Source organism: Nerophis ophidion, linkage group LG24, assembly GCF_033978795.1.
Source record: "Nerophis ophidion isolate RoL-2023_Sa linkage group LG24, RoL_Noph_v1.0, whole genome shotgun sequence".
Lineage (NCBI taxonomy): Eukaryota > Metazoa > Chordata > Actinopteri > Syngnathiformes > Syngnathidae > Nerophis > Nerophis ophidion.
In genome coordinates this window covers 31,278,991-31,285,285 of record NC_084634.1, presented here as the reverse complement: position 1 = coordinate 31,285,285, position 6,295 = coordinate 31,278,991, and the positions used below count along the sequence as shown (strand labels likewise).

Here is a 6,295-nt window from a genome sequence, read left to right as displayed (position 1 = left end):
CCCCGATTCCTATTTTCAACAGTCCGCTCACTTGAGCAGGAAAACGCTGAACACCATCTTTGTTGTCTGCCTGTCAACTGTCAGTTTAGGCTGCTCTCCGGCACCTCATCACCACTTCAAGATGGCCGCCCAATTTCTCACATCACAGCAGCCAATGCTGCGTCTACATATAAGATGTCTCTGGTCATTGCAAACACAGCAATCTTTTGCATCCACTACAGTTCGCTACCTTCTTCATACTTTTTGTAAAGTGATTTTTCTAAGCAGGGTTGCATGAGGTATCTACACATAACGTTACGTTAGTCAGTGTATCACACACAGTAACATAATGTTAGACGGCGGTCAGAAGCACATCGTATTTTAGCCACCAACAAAAAGACAAACATAGTCAAATAAATGTCAGTTAAAATGTATACTATATTTAGAATTTGTGTACATATTGCATAGGGCCCTAACATCTAAAAAGTACAACTCTGTTCATTATGTTCATGTACTTATGATTTTCATCAACACATACAGTATGAGACTAGATCAATGAGATAAGGTAAGAACAGGATAGAAACTGCTGCGGAACTAGTTACAATGCAATATGCCATGGAAATACAATGTAAACACTTTTGTGCAAATAAGTACAGTTGCACACAAATGTGTTTATTCTGAAAAGGAATGAGTTAAATGATTAAAATGACTGGTTCATAGTGTTATTATGAAGTGCAATGTCAGCACTACTTTTTTCCTGCAATTTCAAATGCACTTGTTTTAATAAATAAATACAGCGTTTTAAAAGCATACACTATTAGTGTAAACATATTGACTTGAAAGGACTCGAAACTTAAAATGCAGGACTTGGGACTTGACTTGAGACTTTCCAGTCTTGACCTTGGACTTGACTCGGGACTTGCCTGTCTTGACTTGGGACGAGACTCAGGACTTGAAGGCAAAGACTTGAGAATTACTTATGACTTGCAAAATAATGACTTGGTCCCACCTCTGTTTAATCCCCAAAGTAAAATTGTCTGTTGCCAACAACATACAGTAAAGCAAGCACTTTCATTATTCACTAATGGCATCGCTTGCTTTACAAAGCAGAAAGTTGGATTGTGCAGCAGTAAACAGAAGCTACACACATTTTTTTCTACCTATAAACCACACGCTCCATAAAGTTAGGTTTGGAGCTGAGACCCTCACTCAGGTACATCATCAGTGACCTCTGACATCACAAATGTTTATTTCTGGGCAAACAAATAAAAACTTTCCACAAACATACAAACAGTGTCTTCCCATAGTCTAGGGCGGGGGTCAGCTAACTGTGGCTCTCGAGCCGCATCCGGTTCTTTAGAACCGCCCTACCCACACAGCAAAAACAGGTACTGCGCTTTCCGAAACGGACCCGCGAAACGGACCCATATCGGGATCCACCTGTCATCAGGAACGGATCCGCCACGGAGGCTGGTCGCGGACCCGCCGTGAGTCCGAGCTCAATGATCAAAACCTTACCTCCGCGGCGGGTGCGCTTAGGACCTACAAATGCCGCACGTATATCCGCCGCGGACCAGCAACGGACCCATAAAAACCTTGCCTCATCTGGCCCCGGTCCATTTTGGACCCGTTTATCTGATTTTCAAAATCCCTTCTGTTCTTGCTGTAGGATAAAATAGGAAACTAACACTGTAGTGTTAGTTTCCTATTTTATCCTAGTGATGTATCACTAGGCCCTACTACAGCAATGTAGGCCTAAGCTTATAAATATGCACTGCCTTGTATTTTTAAACTAACAATATTGTCAATTGGCAGAAACAAAACACGGTCAATTCACTCTATAAAGTAAATATACAAATATATCTGTGGCACACCATCCGGTATTTGTCAGTTATTGATCACCAGATCAGGAAATGTTGTTAGCCATTCTTCCCCTACGCCATGTTGGCCTATAGGCCAGGCGGGATTCAGGCTCCTCTGTCTGCCACATGTTGAGGGAGTCGAGGAGGGACTGCCGTTCCGAGTGAGGTGGGCATTGTGAGAGAGTCATCAGTTAACAATGACTGATAATACACAAGGGGCCTATCTATTTACTAATATTTCAGAGATCAGTCCCTACCTTGTGTAACTCTCTGTATGTTTAATGCAGGTGCTGGTGAAAGCATATGAATACGTCCTTCCCCATGGTGAGGTGCTAAGGGAGATAAATTGGTATTAAATGATTGTGATCTGTCAACCATTGTTACTGGATGCTGAGATATTAATTCGGATATCAGTCTTTACCTAGAAAGTTATCTCCAGTTGAGGAGTTGAGTTGACGAGTACTAATGACTCTTGCTGGCACTCGGCGAGACGGTGGAGCTGGGAGAAGGGATACAAGGAGAGGGGAATATCTTTAGCACGAAGAATGTTAATCATATCTTTAATATTAATGTGGTGGTTTCGTTTTTTAGATATTAAGAGATTATTCCTTACTCTGCCTGCATGTGCAATTGGATTGCCAACCCCAGAGATGCGAGGTTTGATCACATTACGCCTGTACTGGCTCACCTGCACTGGATTCCTGTGCACTTAAGATGTGACTTTAAGGTTTTACTAATTACGTATAAAATACTACACGGTCTAGCTCCATCCTATCTTGCCGATTGTATTGTACCATATGTCCCGGCAAGAAATCAGCGGTCAAAAGACTCCGGCTTATTAGTGATTCCTAGAGCCCAAAAAAGTCTGCGGGCTATAGAGCGTTTTCCGTTCGGGCTCCAGTACTCTGGAATGCCCTCCCGGGAACAGTTCGAGATGCTACCTCAGTAGAAGCATTTAAGTCTCACCTTAAAACTCATCTGTATACTCTAGCCTTTAAATAGACCTCCTTTTTAGACCAGTTGATCTGCCGATTCTTTTCTTTCTCCTATGTCCCCCCCTCCCTTGTGGAGGGGGTCCGGTCCGATGACCATGGATGAAGTACTGGCTGTCCAGAGTCGAGACCCAGGATGGACCGCTCGTCGGGACCCAGGATGGACTGCTCGCCTGTATCGATTAAGGACATCTCTACGCTGCTGATCCGCCTCCGCTTGAGATGGTTTCCTGTGGACGGGACTCTCGCTGCTGTCTTGGATCCGCTTCAACTGAACTCTCGCGGCTGTGTTGGAGCCACTATGGATTGAACTTTCACAGTATCATGTTAGACCCGCTCGTCGTCCATTGCTTTCGGTCCCCTAGAGGTGGGGGGGGGGGGGGGGGGTTGCCCACATCTGAGGTCCTCTCCAAGGTTTCTCATAGTCAGCATTGTCCCTGGCGTCCCACTGGATGTGAATTCTCCCTGCCCACTGGGTGTGAGTTTTCCTTGCCCTTTTGTGGGTTCTTCCGAGGATGTTGTATTCGTAATGATTTGTGCAGTCCTTTGAGACATTTGTGATTTGGGGCTATATAAATAAACATTGATTGATTGATTGATTGATTTCCCGGGTCTTCTTCGCTATCATCAGAGTCCCCGAGACGATGGCTGTTGGGTAACCATATCTTTAAGATTTTTGCATTACCAAAATTGCCAAATATACATATAGTACAAGCATCTTTGGTCTATTTTTGAATGCTACCGGAAATAACCTTCCTTTTACTGTAGAAAAATGACAAAAACAAGACAGAACACACTTACACTGGCTTCCTGTTCCTTTTTTCCAGCAGCTCAATCTCATTCTCTGCCTGAGATTGCAGGTCTGAGGTGTTGCAGCCCTTTCCATATTGTTGCATTATTTTTAATGCGTCTTTGTAGTTGTCTAAAATTGAATATGTTAAAATGAACATGAGTTTCAAATTAGCTGTAGAGCTGAACGGAATATTATTATTATTGATGATGTATCAGGTCTCTCTCTTACAAGAGACCTGGTCAGAACATAGACAGAATAGGTTATTCCAAGCAGAAAGAGAAGCAATTATTTTTAAACAAGAAATTTATGAATTTGCATACCACAAGTTCGGGCAACAGAAACGTTATAAAGAAATACAATCATGTGTGCTTACGGAATGTATCCCTGCAGACTGTATTGATCTACATTGATATACAATGTATATAGTGTTTTTTATGTTGATTTAATAATTTTAAAAAATATATATATCTATTTTTTTATGGGGACCACTGCTATATAGCATTAAGATAATCGAAGTGGATTAGTTTAATGCTATATAGCATTAAGCTAGCTAATCGTGCACTAGCTTAATGCTACATAGCAACGTGCATTAACAGCATTTAGTGTATAAAAATCCGTTTTTTACAACAATTCAACAACCATAATCCGGGGAATTTAACCCGCAAGCTTTATCGTTTGTAGGTATATTTGAGTTCATTTAATTTCCTTTACTCATGTCCTCTGTGTGTGTAATTTATATTTGCAGGTGTCATATGTATGTAATACTGGCTGCATTTTTGATTGTGGGGCATGTTGTTCCAGATCACAGCAAACATTACCATGTTGTTCCAGACCACAGCAAACATTACCCAGCTTGCAACGATTGTAATACATCCATTAGAAGAAGACCGCCTGTCCTTTCCTTTAACTTAGGCACACACATCTATACCTTTGGCAGTTTTAAGCCCGTAATTTCCAGGAGTTATCTCACTTCTGATCGAGACACTTAGTTAATGTGTTGCCTTCATTATAACATTTACATAAGGCTTTTAACTTTTTTGGTGCTTCAGACAGATTTTTTTTTGTTTTATTTTTGGAAGGCTGTTGTTGAAGTAATGACTTTGTCCATGTCTGTGTGTGCCGGTAACATTTTTGCAGAGCGTCTGGCATACTCCTTCTCTGTCTTTCTCCCAATAAATCTTGCTGGTGAAGACAGTGTGGTCAATATGAGGCCTGACAGCTTTGATTTGTAAGTCCTGCACCACAATACACGTGTCCCTCTTTATCGCTGCTATAAATTTACAGTGTGACTACACACCTTCTGTTTGTGAGCTGTCAATGAACACACAACCATTGAGTGATGTTATGTATTGTATCCAACTATTTATATACATATAGATATAACAATAATGATCACAGAAACATAATATCAGTATACAAAAAAGCAAATTGCGACGAGGGTGAACTACGTCAGGATGGCCGAGCGGTCTAAGGCGCTACGTTCAGGTCGTAGTCTACTCTGTAGGCGTGGGTTCGAATCCCACTTCTGACAACTTCTTTTTAATTACATCGAAGTGAATATGCATTTTTGTTCGGTGTGTTATCAACAAGCAATTTACTCTCGTGTCTATTTGAAAATGGATGAAACGAACTACTTTTATGACGATAGAGAAATAATCATTTAAATAGATTGAATGGGCATGCGCAGAAGCATATGTTTAAAAATAAGCACGTACCACTAATCAACCGTTGTTTTCCTTATTGGATGTGACATCACATCACCCGGAAACCGTCAGATAAGGAAATAAACACACAAGTCTGGCTATAATAATATTGATTGATTGATTGAAACTTTTATTAGTAGATTGCACAGTTTAGTACATATTCCGTACAATTGACCACTAAATGGTAACACCCGAATAAGTTTTTCAACTTGTTTAAGTCGGGGTCCACGTTAATCAATTCATGGTAATACAATACAAAATTGCATAATTATTTTGAAGACCGTATGAACCTATATGGATTACTTTTTGATAATTTTCAGAATAAAGGGGATCTAAAAAACCCAACAAACGTACAATTGATGTGAAACATGCATTTTTGTTCGGTGTGTTTTCCACGAGCAATTTACCGTCGTTTCTATTCTATGCTAAATTAATTTTTTTTTTTTTTACCGGTTTAATTAACTTTTTTAAAGGTCTGCTGTCAATCGTGTGAGTGCCAATGCAATCCAAATAAGCTATATTACTTTCAAAACGAACTACTTTTATCACGATAGAGAAATAATCATTTAAATAGATTGAATGGGCATGCGCAGAAGGATATGTTTAAAAAAAAAAAAAAAAGAACATATCACAAATTCCGCCCGAGGAGCGTCAATAACATATCAAAATGTTATAATTCATACAGTTCAAAATGTATTAATACAATCGCCACTGATTTATGAGTCAAAAGCCGCCATATTTTTTAACTTTTCTAGTATGTTGCGCAATATTGGACGTGACTGTAATGATATATTTTACCGTTAGATGGCGTACTTGTACATACTACCATTACAACTTAGACCTACACTGTTATCTGATATATTACAGCCAGGTTGTCAAATATTAAATATGATAAAAAACAATATTATTCCAATACATATTTTGAATTTTTTCCAAATTTTGTGTCCATCGTGTATTAATGACATT

General features: G+C 39.8%; 1 non-coding gene across 1 annotated transcript; it reads left to right on the top strand.

Moving 5' to 3' along the window:
• The first annotated feature begins 5,074 nt into the window (after positions 1 to 5,074).
• On the top strand, positions 5,075 to 5,157 carry trnal-cag (transfer RNA leucine (anticodon CAG)). The gene has a single exon. It is a non-coding gene; the product is annotated as a tRNA-Leu (tRNA).
• Positions 5,158 to 6,295: the final 1,138 nt, after the last annotated feature.